Source organism: Oncorhynchus masou, chromosome 21 (genome assembly GCF_036934945.1).
Source record: "Oncorhynchus masou masou isolate Uvic2021 chromosome 21, UVic_Omas_1.1, whole genome shotgun sequence".
NCBI classification, from domain to species: domain Eukaryota; kingdom Metazoa; phylum Chordata; class Actinopteri; order Salmoniformes; family Salmonidae; genus Oncorhynchus; species Oncorhynchus masou.
The window spans coordinates 55,854,545-55,870,596 of NC_088232.1; positions in this window are offsets into that span (position 1 = coordinate 55,854,545).

Sequence of the window (16,052 nt, forward strand, 5' to 3'; positions counted from 1 at the left end):
AGAATGCTACATCATGCCAACATATTGTAGAATGCTACATCATGCCAACATATTGTAGAACGCTACATCATGCCAACATATTGTAGAATGCTACATCATGCCAACATATTGTAGAATGCTACATCATGCCAACATATTGTAGAACGCTACATCATGCCAACATATTGTAGAATGCTACATCATGCCAACATATTGTAGAACGCTACATCATGCCAATATATAGAGAACGCTACATCATGCCAACATATTGTAGAACGCTACATCATGCCAACATATTGTAGAATGCTACATCATGCCAACATATTGTAGAATGCTACATCATTCCAACATATTGTAGAATGCTACATCATTCCAACATATTGTAGAATGCTTCATTAGCCAACATATTGTAGAACGCTACATCATGCCAACATACTCTAGAATGCTTCATTAGCCAACATATTGTAGAATGCTACATCATACCAACATATTGTAGAACGCTACATCATGCCAACATATTGTAGAATGCTACATCATGCCAACATATTGTAGAATGCTACATTATTCCAACATATTTGTAGAATGCTACATCATGCCAACGTATTGTAGAATGCTACATCATGCCAACGTATTGTAGAATGCTACATCATGCCAACATATTGTAGAATGCTACATCATGCCAACATATTGTAGAATGCTACATTATTCCAACATATTGTAGAATGCTACATCATGCCAACGTATTGTAGAATGCTACATCATGCCAACGTATTGTAGAATGCTACATCATGCCAACATATTGTAGAATGCTACATCATGCCAACATATTGTAGAATGCTTCATTAGCCAACATATTGTAGAATGCTACATCATGCCAACATATTGTAGAATGCTACATCATGCCAACATATTGTAGAACGCTACATCATGCCAACATATTGTAGAACGCTACATCATGCCAACGTATTGTAGAATGCTACATCATGCCAACATATTGTAGAATGCTACATCATTCCAACATATTGTAGAATGCTACATCATTCCAACATATTGTAGAATGCTTCATTAGCCAACATATTGTAGAACGCTACATCATGCCAACATATTGTAGAATGCTTCATTAGCCAACATATTGTAGAATGCTACATCATGCCAACATATTGTAGAACGATACATCATGCCAACATATTGTAGAATGCTACATCATGCCAACATATTGTAGAACGCTACATCATGCCAACATATTGTAGAATGCTTCATTAGCCAACATATTGTAGAATGCTACATCATGCCAACATATTGTAGAACGCTACATCATGCCAACATATTGTAGAACGCTACATCATGCCAACGTATTGTAGAATGCTACATCATGCCAACATATTGTAGAATGCTACATCATTCCAACATATTGTAGAATGCTACATCATTCCAACATATTGTAGAATGCTTCATTAGCCAACATATTGTAGAACGCTACATCATGCCAACATACAGTAGAATACTTCATTAGCCAACATATTGTAGAATGCTACATCATGCCAACATATTGTAGAACGCTACATCATGCCAACATATTGTAGAACGCTACATCATGCCAACATATTGTAGAATGCTACATCATGCCAACATATTGTAGAACGCTACATCATGCCAACATATTGTAGAATACTTCATTAGCCAACATATTGTAGAATGCTACATCATGCCAACATATTGTAGAACGCTACATCATGCCAACATATTGTAGAACGCTACATCATGCCAACATATTGTAGAATGCTACATCATGCCAACATATTGTAGAATGCTACATCATGCCAACATATTGTAGAATGCTACATCATGCCAACATATTGTAGAACGCTACATCATGCCAACATATTGTAGAATGCTACATCATGCCAACATATTGTAGAACGCTACATCATGCCAACATATTGTAGAATGCTACATCATGCCAACATATTGTAGAATGCTACATCATGCCAACATATTGTAGAACGCTACATCATGCCAACATATTGTAGAATGCTACATCATGCCAACATATTGTAGAATGCTACATCATGCCAACATATTGTAGAATGCTACATCATGCCAACATATTGTAGAATGCTTCATTAGCAAACATATTGTAGAATGCTACATCATGCCAACATATTGTAGAACGCTACATCATGCCAACATATTGTAGAACGCTACATCATGCCAACATATTGTAGAACGCTACATCATGCCAACATATTGTAGAACGCTTCATGCCAACATATTGTAGAATGCTACATCATGCCAACATATTGTAGAACGCTACATCATGCCAATATATTGTAGAATGCTACATCATGCCAATATATTGTAGAATGCTACATCATGCCAACATTTTGTAGAACGCTAATCATGCCAACATATTGTAGAACGCTACATCATTCCAACATATTGTAGAATGCTACATCATGCCAACATATTGTAGAATGCTACATCATGCCAACATATTGTAGAATGCTACATCATGCCAACATATTGTAGAATGCTACATCATGCCAACATATTGTAGAATGCTACATCATGCCAACATATTGTAGAATGCTACATCATGCCAACATATTGTAGAATGCTACATCATGCCAACATATTGTAGAATGCTTCATTATGCCAACATATTGTAGAATGCTACATCATGCCAACATATTGTAGAATGCTACATCATGCCAACATATTGTAGAATGCTACATCATGCCAACATATTGTAGAATGCTACATCATGCCAACATATTGTAGAATGCTACATTATTCCAACATATTGTAGAATGCTACATCATGCCAACATATTGTAGAATGCTACATCATGCCAACATATTGTAGAACGCTACATAATGCCAACATATTGTAGAATGCTACATCATGCCAACATATTGTAGAACGCTACATCATGCCAACATATTGTAGAACGCTACATCATGCCAACATATTGTAGAACGCTACATCATGCCAACGTATTGTAGAATGCTACATCATGCCAACATATTGTAGAATGCTACATCATTCCAACATATTGTAGAATGCTACATCATTCCAACATATTGTAGAATGCTTCATTAGCCAACATATTGTAGAACGCTACATCATGCCAACATATTGTAGAATGCTTCATTAGCCAACATATTGTAGAATGCTACATCATGCCAACATATTGTAGAACGATACATCATGCCAACATATTGTAGAATGCTACATCATGCCAACATATTGTAGAACGCTACATCATGCCAACATATTGTAGAATGCTTCATTAGCCAACATATTGTAGAATGCTACATCATGCCAACATATTGTAGAACGCTACATCATGCCAACATATTGTAGAACGCTACATCATGCCAACGTATTGTAGAATGCTACATCATGCCAACATATTGTAGAATGCTACATCATTCCAACATATTGTAGAATGCTACATCATTCCAACATATTGTAGAATGCTTCATTAGCCAACATATTGTAGAACGCTACATCATGCCAACATACAGTAGAATACTTCATTAGCCAACATATTGTAGAATGCTACATCATGCCAACATATTGTAGAACGCTACATCATGCCAACATATTGTAGAACGCTACATCATGCCAACATATTGTAGAATGCTACATCATGCCAACATATTGTAGAACGCTACATCATGCCAACATACAGTAGAATACTTCATTAGCCAACATATTGTAGAATGCTACATCATGCCAACATATTGTAGAACGCTACATCATGCCAACATATTGTAGAACGCTACATCATGCCAACATATTGTAGAATGCTACATCATGCCAACATATTGTAGAATGCTACATCATGCCAACATATTGTAGAATGCTACATCATGCCAACATATTGTAGAATGCTACATCATGCCAACATATTGTAGAATGCTACATCATGCCAACATATTGTAGAACGCTACATCATGCCAACATATTGTAGAATGCTACATCATGCCAACATATTGTAGAATGCTACATCATGCCAACATATTGTAGAACGCTACATCATGCCAACATATTGTAGAATGCTACATCATGCCAACATATTGTAGAACGCTACATCATGCCAAGATATAATAGAACGCTACATCATGCCAACATATTGTAGAACGCTACATCATGCCAACGTATTGTAGAATGCTACATCATGCCAACATATTGTAGAATGCTACATCATTCCAACATATTGTAGAATGCTACATCATTCCAACATATTGTAGAATGCTTCATTAGCCAACATATTGTAGAACGCTACATCATGCCAACATACTCTAGAATGCTTCATTAGCCAACATATTGTAGAATGCTACATCATGCCAACATATTGTAGAACGCTACATCATGCCAACATATTGTAGAATGCTACATCATGCCAACATATTGTAGAATGCTACATCATGCCAACATATTGTAGAATGCTACATCATGCCAACATATTGTAGAATGCTACATCATGCCAACATATTGTAGAATGCTACATTATTCCAACATATTGTAGAATGCTACATCATGCCAACATATTGTAGAATGCTACATCATGCCAACATATTGTAGAACGCTACATAATGCCAACATATTGTAGAATGCTACATCATGCCAACATATTGTAGAATGCTTCATTAGCCAACATATTGTAGAATGCTACATCATGCCAACATATTGTAGAACGCTACATCATGCCAACATATTGTAGAACGCTACATCATGCCAACGTATTGTAGAATGCTACATCATGCCAACATATTGTAGAACGCTACATCATGCCAACATATTGTAGAATGCTACATCATGCCAACATATTGTAGAACGCTACATCATGCCAATATATAATAGAATGCTACATCATGCCAATATATTGTAGAATGCTACATCATGCCAACATTTTGTAGAACGCTATATCATGCCAACATATTGTAGAACGCTACATCATTCCAACATATTGTAGAATGCTACATCATGCCAACATATTGTAGAATGCTACATCATGCCAACATATTGTAGAATGCTACATCATGCCAACATATTGTAGAATGCTACATCATGCCAACGTATTGTAGAATGCTACATCATGCCAACATATTGTAGAATGCTACATCATGCCAACATATTGTAGAATGCTTCATTAGCCAACATATTGTAGAATGCTACATCATGCCAACATATTGTAGAACGCTACATCATGCCAACATATTGTAGAACGCTACATCATGCCAACGTATTGTAGAATGCTACATCATGCCAACGTATTGTAGAATGCTACATCATGCCAACATATTGTAGAATGCTACATCATTCCAACATATTGTAGAATGCTACATCATTCCAACATATTGTAGAATGCTACATCATTCCAACATATTGTAGAATGCTTCATTAGCCAACATATTGTAGAACGCTACATTAGCCAACATATTGTAGAATGCTACATCATGCCAACATATTGTAGAACGCTACATCATGCCAACATATTGTAGAATGCTACATCATTCCAACATATTGTAGAATGCTACATAATTCCAACATATTGTAGAATGCTACATCATGCCAACATATTGTAGAATGCTACATCATGCCAACGTATTGTAGAATGCTACATCATGCCAACATATTGTAGAATGCTACATCATGCCAACGTATTGTAGAATGCTACATCATTCCAACATATTGTAGAATGCTACATCATGCCAACATATTGTAGAATGCTTCATTAGCCAACATATTGTAGAATGCTACATCATGCCAACATATTGTAGAACGCTACATCATGCCAACATATTGTAGAACGCTACATCATGCCAACGTATTGTAGAATGCTACATCATGCCAACATATTGTAGAATGCTACATCATTCCAACATATTGTAGAATGCTACATCATTCCAACATATTGTAGAATGCTTCATTAGCCAACATATTGTAGAACGCTACATCATGCCAACATACTCTAGAATGCTTCATTAGCCAACATATTGTAGAATGCTACATCATGCCAACATATTGTAGAACGCTACATCATGCCAACATATTGTAGAATGCTACATCATGCCAACATATTGTAGAATGCTACATCATGCCAACATATTGTAGAATGCTACATCATGCCAACATATTGTAGAATGCTACATCATGCCAACATATTGTAGAATGCTACATTATTCCAACATATTGTAGAACGCTACATCATTCCAACATATTGTAGAATGCTACATCATGCCAACATACTGTAGAATGCTACATAATGCCAACATATTGTAGAATGCTACATCATGCCAACATATTGTAGAATGCTACATCATGCCAACATATTGTAGAACGCTACATCATGCCAAAATATTGTAGAATGCTACATTGCCAACATATTGAATAATGCTCCATCATGCCAACATATTGTTCTGAATGCTAAATCACACCAACATATTGTTCTGAATGCCACATCACGCCAACATATTGTAGAACGCTACATAATTCCAACATATTGTAGAATGCTACATCATGCCAACATATTGTAGAATGCTACATCATGCCAACATATTGTAGAATGCTACATCATGCCAACATATTGTAGAACGCTACATCATGCCAACATATTGTAGAATGCTACATCATGCCAAAATATTGTAGAATGCTACATTGCCAACATATTGAATAATGCTCCATCATGCCAACATATTGTTCTGAATGCTAAATCACATCAACATATTGTTCTGAATGCCACATCATGCCAACATATTGTAGAACGCTACATCATTCCAACATATTGTAGAATGCTACATCATGCCAACATATTGTAGAATGCTACATCATGCCAACATATTGTAGAACGCTACATCATTCCAACATATTGTAGAATGCTACATCATGCCAACATATTGTAGAATGCTACATCATGCCAACATATTGTAGAATGCTACATCATGCCAACATATTGTAGAACGCTACATCATGCCAACATATTGTAGAACGCTACATCATGCCAACATATTGTAGAACGCTACATCATGCCAAAATATTGTAGAATGCTACATTGCCAACATATTGAATAATGCTCCATCATGCCAACATATTGTTCTGAATGCTAAATCACATCAACATATTGTTCTGAATGCCACATCATGCCAACATATTGTAGAACGCTACATCATTCCAACATATTGTAGAATGCTACATCATGCCAACATATTGTAGAACGCTACATCATGCCAAAATATTGTAGAATGCTACATTGCCAACATATTGAATAATGCTCCATCATGCCAACATATTGTTCTGAATACTAAATCACACCAACATATTGTTCTGAATGCCACATCATGCCAACATATTGTAGAACGCTACATCATTCAACATTTTGTAGAATGCTACATCATGCCAACATATTGTAGAATGCTACATCATGCCAACATATTGTAGAACGCTACATCATGCCAAAATATTGTAGAATGCTACATTGCCAACATATTGAATAATGCTCCATCATGCCAACATATTGTTCTGAATACTAAATCACACCAACATATTGTTCTGAATGCCACATCATGCCAACATATTGTAGAACGCTACATCATGCCAACATATTGTAGAATGCTACATCATTCCAACATATTGTAGAATGCTACATAATTCCAACATATTGTAGAATGCTACATCATGCCAACATATTGTAGAACGCTACATCATGCCAACATATTGTAGAATGCTACATCATTCCAACATATTGTAGAATGCTACATAATTCCAACATATTGTAGAATGCTACATCATGCCAACATATTGTAGAATGCTACATCATGCCAACGTATTGTAGAATGCTACATCATGCCAACATATTGTAGAATGCTACATCATGCCAACGTATTGTAGAATGCTACATCATTCCAACATATTGTAGAATGCTACATCATGCCAACGTATTGTAGAATGCTTCATTAGCCAACATATTGTAGAATGCTACATCATGCCAACATATTGTAGAACGCTACATCATGCCAACGTATTGTAGAATGCTACATCATGCCAACATATTGTAGAATGCTACATCATTCCAACATATTGTAGAATGCTACATCATTCCAACATATTGTAGAATGCTTCATTAGCCAACATATTGTAGAACGCTACATCATGCCAACATACTCTAGAATGCTTCATTAGCCAACATATTGTAGAATGCTACATCATGCCAACATATTGTAGAACGCTACATCATGCCAACATATTGTAGAATGCTACATCATGCCAACATATTGTAGAATGCTACATCATGCCAACATATTGTAGAATGCTACATCATGCCAACATATTGTAGAATGCTACATCATGCCAACATATTGTAGAATGCTACATTATTCCAACATATTGTAGAACGCTACATCATTCCAACATATTGTAGAATGCTACATCATGCCAACATACTGTAGAATGCTACATAATGCCAACATATTGTAGAATGCTACATCATGCCAACATATTGTAGAATGCTACATCATGCCAACATATTGTAGAACGCTACATCATGCCAAAATATTGTAGAATGCTACATTGCCAACATATTGAATAATGCTCCATCATGCCAACATATTGTTCTGAATGCTAAATCACACCAACATATTGTTCTGAATGCCACATCACGCCAACATATTGTAGAACGCTACATAATTCCAACATATTGTAGAATGCTACATCATGCCAACATATTGTAGAATGCTACATCATGCCAACATATTGTAGAATGCTACATCATGCCAACATATTGTAGAACGCTACATCATGCCAACATATTGTAGAACGCTACATCATGCCAACATATTGTAGAACGCTACATCATGCCAAAATATTGTAGAATGCTACATTGCCAACATATTGAATAATGCTCCATCATGCCAACATATTGTTCTGAATGCTAAATCACATCAACATATTGTTCTGAATGCCACATCATGCCAACATATTGTAGAACGCTACATCATTCCAACATATTGTAGAATGCTACATCATGCCAACATATTGTAGAATGCTACATCATGCCAACATATTGTAGAACGCTACATCATTCCAACATATTGTAGAATGCTACATCATGCCAACATATTGTAGAATGCTACATCATGCCAACATATTGTAGAATGCTACATCATGCCAACATATTGTAGAACGCTATCATGCCAACATATTGTAGAACGCTACATCATGCCAACATATTGTAGAACGCTACATCATGCCAAAATATTGTAGAATGCTACATTGCCAACATATTGAATAATGCTCCATCATGCCAACATATTGTTCTGAATGCTAAATCACATCAACATATTGTTCTGAATGCCACATCATGCCAACATATTGTAGAACGCTACATCATTCCAACATATTGTAGAATGCTACATCATGCCAACATATTGTAGAACGCTACATCATGCCAAAATATTGTAGAATGCTACATTGCCAACATATTGAATAATGCTCCATCATGCCAACATATTGTTCTGAATACTAAATCACACCAACATATTGTTCTGAATGCCACATCATGCCAACATATTGTAGAATGCTACATCATTCAACATTTTGTAGAATGCTACATCATGCCAACATATTGTAGAATGCTACATCATGCCAACATATTGTAGAACGCTACATCATGCCAAAATATTGTAGAATGCTACATTGCCAACATATTGAATAATGCTCCATCATGCCAACATATTGTTCTGAATACTAAATCACACCAACATATTGTTCTGAATGCCACATCATGCCAACATATTGTAGAACGCTACATCATTCAACATTTTGTAGAATGCTACATCATGCCAACATATTGTAGAATGCTACATCATGCCAACATATTGTAGAACGCTACATCATGCCAAAATATTGTAGAATGCTACATTGCCAACATATTGAATAATGCTCCATCATGCCAACATATTGTTCTGAATACTAAATCACACCAACATATTGTTCTGAATGCCACATCATGCCAACATATTGTAGAACGCTACATCATGCCAACATATTGTAGAACGCTAATCATGCCAAAATATTGTATCACATTGCCAACATATTGAATAATGCTACATCATGCCAACATATTGTTCTGAATGCTAAATCACACCAACATATTGTTCTGAATGCTACATCATGCCAACATATTGTAGAACGCTACATCATTCCAATATATTGTAGAATGCTACATCATGCCAACATATTGTAGAATGCTACATCATTCCAACATATTGTAGAATGCTACATCATGCCAACATATTGTAGAACGCTACATCATGCCAACATATTGTAGAACGCTACATCATGCCAACATATTGTAGAACGCTACATCATGCCAAAATATTGTAGAATGCTACATTGCCAACATATTGAATAATGCTACATCATGCCAACATATTGTTCTGAATGCTAAATCACACCAACATATTGTTCTGAATGCCACATCATGCCAACATATTGTAGAATACATAATTCCAATATATTGTAGAATGCTACATCATGCCAACATATTGTAGAACGCTACATCATGCCAATATATTGTAGAATGCTACATCATGCCAATATATTGTAGAATACTACATCATGCCAACATATTGTAGAACGCTACATCATGCCAATATATTGTAGAATGCTACATCATGCCAAAATATTTTTCTGAATGCCACATCATTCCAACATATTGTAGAAGGCTACATCATGCCAACATATTGTAGAATGCTACATCATGCCAACATATTGTAGAATGCTACATCATGCCAACATATTGTAGAATGCTACATCATGCCAACATATTGTAGAATGCTACATTATTCCAACATATTGTAGAACGCTACATCATTCCAACATATTGTAGAATGCTACATCATGCCAACATATTGTAGAATGCTACATCATGCCAACATATTGTAGAACGCTACATCATGCCAACATATTGTAGAATGCTACATCATGCCAACATATTGTAGAATGCTACATCATGCCAACATATTGTAGAATGCTACATCATGCCAACATATTGTAGAATGCTACATCATGCCAACATATTGTAGAATGCTACATTATTCCAACATATTGTAGAACGCTACATCATTCCAACATATTGTAGAATGCTACATCATGCCAACATACTGTAGAATGCTACATAATGCCAACATATTGTAGAATGCTACATCATGCCAACATATTGTAGAATGCTACATCATGCCAACATATTGTAGAACGCTACATCATGCCAAAATATTGTAGAATGCTACATTGCCAACATATTGAATAATGCTCCATCATGCCAACATATTGTTCTGAATGCTAAATCACACCAACATATTGTTCTGAATGCCACATCACGCCAACATATTGTAGAACGCTACATAATTCCAACATATTGTAGAATGCTACATCATGCCAACATATTGTAGAATGCTACATCATGCCAACATATTGTAGAATGCTACATCATGCCAACATATTGTAGAACGCTACATCATGCCAACATATTGTAGAACGCTACATCATGCCAACATATTGTAGAACGCTACATCATGCCAAAATATTGTAGAATGCTACATTGCCAACATATTGAATAATGCTCCATCATGCCAACATATTGTTCTGAATGCTAAATCACATCAACATATTGTTCTGAATGCCACATCATGCCAACATATTGTAGAACGCTACATCATTCCAACATATTGTAGAATGCTACATCATGCCAACATATTGTAGAATGCTACATCATGCCAACATATTGTAGAACGCTACATCATTCCAACATATTGTAGAATGCTACATCATGCCAACATATTGTAGAATGCTACATCATGCCAACATATTGTAGAATGCTACATCATGCCAACATATTGTAGAACGCTACATCATGCCAACATATTGTAGAACGCTACATCATGCCAACATATTGTAGAACGCTACATCATGCCAAAATATTGTAGAATGCTACATTGCCAACATATTGAATAATGCTCCATCATGCCAACATATTGTTCTGAATGCTAAATCACATCAACATATTGTTCTGAATGCCACATCATGCCAACATATTGTAGAACGCTACATCATTCCAACATATTGTAGAATGCTACATCATGCCAACATATTGTAGAACGCTACATCATGCCAAAATATTGTAGAATGCTACATTGCCAACATATTGAATAATGCTCCATCATGCCAACATATTGTTCTGAATACTAAATCACACCAACATATTGTTCTGAATGCCACATCATGCCAACATATTGTAGAATGCTACATCATTCAACATTTTGTAGAATGCTACATCATGCCAACATATTGTAGAATGCTACATCATGCCAACATATTGTAGAACGCTACATCATGCCAAAATATTGTAGAATGCTACATTGCCAACATATTGAATAATGCTCCATCATGCCAACATATTGTTCTGAATACTAAATCACACCAACATATTGTTCTGAATGCCACATCATGCCAACATATTGTAGAACGCTACATCATTCAACATTTTGTAGAATGCTACATCATGCCAACATATTGTAGAATGCTACATCATGCCAACATATTGTAGAACGCTACATCATGCCAAAATATTGTAGAATGCTACATTGCCAACATATTGAATAATGCTCCATCATGCCAACATATTGTTCTGAATACTAAATCACACCAACATATTGTTCTGAATGCCACATCATGCCAACATATTGTAGAACGCTACATCATGCCAACATATTGTAGAACGCTACATCATGCCAAAATATTGTAGAATGCTACATTGCCAACATATTGAATAATGCTACATCATGCCAACATATTGTTCTGAATGCTAAATCACACCAACATATTGTTCTGAATGCCACATCATGCCAACATATTGTAGAACGCTACATAATTCCAATATATTGTAGAATGCTACATCATGCCAACATATTGTAGAACGCTACATCATTCCAACATATTGTAGAATGCTACATCATGCCAACATATTGTAGAACGCTACATCATGCCAACATATTGTAGAACGCTACATCATGCCAACATATTGTAGAACGCTACATCATGCCAAAATATTGTAGAATGCTACATTGCCAACATATTGAATAATGCTACATCATGCCAACATATTGTTCTGAATGCTAAATCACACCAACATATTGTTCTGAATGCCACATCATGCCAACATATTGTAGAACGCTACATAATTCCAATATATTGTAGAATGCTACATCATGCCAACATATTGTAGAACGCTACATCATGCCAATATATTGTAGAATGCTACATCATGCCAATATATTGTAGAATACTACATCATGCCAACATATTGTAGAACGCTACATCATGCCAATATATTGTAGAATGCTACATCATGCCAAAATATTTTTCTGAATGCCACATCATTCCAACATATTGTAGAAGGCTACATCATTCCAACATATCGTAGAATGCTACATTGCCAACATATTGTAGAATGCTACATTGCCAACATATTGAATAATGCTCCATCATGCCAACATATTTTTCTGAATGCTAAATCACACCAACATATTGTTCTGAATGCCACATCATGCCAACATATTGTAGAACGCTACATCATTCCAACATATTGTAGAATGCAACATCATGCCAACATATTGTAGAGGTTCCGGTTCCGGTTGGAGCGAGCGGTCGCATCTACACTTCGGTCCGCAGGTAGTATAACTTTTTATTACATTTCGTTATAGTACAACGGTTTGATTTGTCTAATCTTAGCAATTTCTTCTTAGCTAGCTACATAGCCGTCTTTGTATCAACGATAATTGCATAATTATCGTATTTCGTCGTCCTAACGTATCTGCCCAGCAGCTAGCTAAGCAGCTAGCTAACATCCACCAGCACTGTAGAAACTATTACACTCAACTGAACGACTCGATTAGCGTAGTGTCAGCTAGCTACATAGTTGTCTTCGCTGTCTTCGTATCCAAGATAATTGTGCAGTTTAGAGTGTGTAGACTTAGAGTGATTATCTTAATTTACCGAGGTTAGCTAGCCAGCTATTTGTCGTCCTTAACGTAGGAAATGCTGCTAGCTAGCTAGCCAACAGCCAGCCAACCTCTACCGAATTGAACTCCAACTACCCGGTCAACATTCCGCGTCGCTCCACAGGTAGTATCACATTTTCATTTCACTTCATTACAGTACAACGGTTTGATTTGTTTGATCGTAGCTAGCCAGCTACATAGCCGTCTTTGTATCTAAGACAATTGTGTAGTCTAGAGCGATTTTCTAGGTTAGCTGGCCAGCTATTGTCGTTCTTTTAACGTAGCTAGCCAGCTAGCCCCCGAATAGCAGCACTGTAGTAACTATTACAGTACAACGGTTTGTTTTGTTTGATCGTAGCTAGCTAGCTACATAGCCGTCTTTGTATCTAAGTCAATTGTGTAGCCTAGAGCGATTTTCTAGGTTAGCTGGCCAGCTATTGTCGTTCTTTTAACGTAGCTAGCCAGCTAGCCCCCGAATAGCAGCACTGTAGTAACTATTACAGTACAACGGTTTGTTTTGTTTGATCGTAGCTAGCTAGCTACATAGCCGTCTTTGTATCTAAGTCAATTGTGTAGCCTAGAGCGATTTTCTAGGTTAGCTGGCCAGCTATTGTCGTTCTTTTAACGTAGCTAGCCAGCTAGCCCCCGAATAGCAGCACTGTAGTAACTATTACAGTACAACGGTTTGTTTTGTTTGATCGTAGCTAGCTAGCTACATAGCCGTCTTTGTATCTAAGACAATTGTGCAGCCTAGAGCGATTTTCTAGGTTAGCTAGCCAGCTATTGTCGTTCTTTTAAGGTAACGTAACGCAATCAACCTGCTAGCTAGCCCCCGAATAGCAGCACTGTAGAAACTATTACACTCGACGGAACGACTTGATTAGTGTAGTGTCAACATCGCAGCCACTACCAGCTAGCCTACTCCAGCAGTACTGTATCATTTCAATCATTTTAGTCAATAAGATTCTTGCTACGTAAGCTTAACTTTCTGAACATTCGAGACGTGTAGTCCACTTGTCATTCCAATCTCCTTTGCATTAGCGTAGCCTCTTCTGTACCCTGTCAACTATGTGTCTATCTATCCCTGTTCTCTCCTCTCTGCACAGACCATACAAACGCTCCACACCGCGTGGCCGCGGCCACCCTAATCTGGTGGTCCCAGCGCGCACGACCCACGTGGAGTTCCTGGTCTCCGGTAGCCTCTGGAACTGCCGATCTGCGGCCAACAAGGCAGAGTTCATCTCAGCCTATGCCTCCCTCCAGTCCCTCGACTTCCTGGCACTGACGGAAACATGGATCACCACAGATAACACTGCTACTCCTACTGCTCTCTCTTCGTCCGCCCACGTGTTCTCGCACACCCCGAGAGCTTCTGGTCAGCGGGGTGGTGGCACCGGGATCCTCATCTCTCCCAAGTGGTCATTCTCTCTCTCTCCACTTACCCATCTATCTATCGCCTCCTTTGAATTCCATGCTGTCACAGTTACCAGCCCTTTCAAGCTTAACATCCTTATCATTTATCACCCTCCAGGTCCCCTCGGAGAGTTCATCAATGAGCTTGATGCCTTGATAAGCTCCTTTCCTGAGGACGGCTCACCGCTCACAGTCCTGGGCGACTTTAACCTCCCCACGTCTACCTTTGACTCATTCCTCTCTGCCTCCTTCTTTCCACTCCTCTCCTCTTTTGACCTCACCCTCTCACCTTCCCCCCCTACTCACAAGGCAGGCAATACGCTCGACCTCATCTTTACTAGATGCTGTTCTTCCACTAACCTCATTGCAACTCCCCTCCAAGTCTCCGACCACTACCTTGTATCCTTTTCCCTCTCGCTCTCATCCAACACTTCCCACACTGCCCCTACTCGGATGGTATCGCGCCGTCCCAACCTTCGCTCTCTCTCCCCCGCTACTCTCTCCTCTTCCATCCTATCATCTCTTCCCTCTGCTCATACCTTCTCCAACCTTTCTCCTGATTCTGCCTCCTCAACCCTCCTCTCTTCCCTTTCT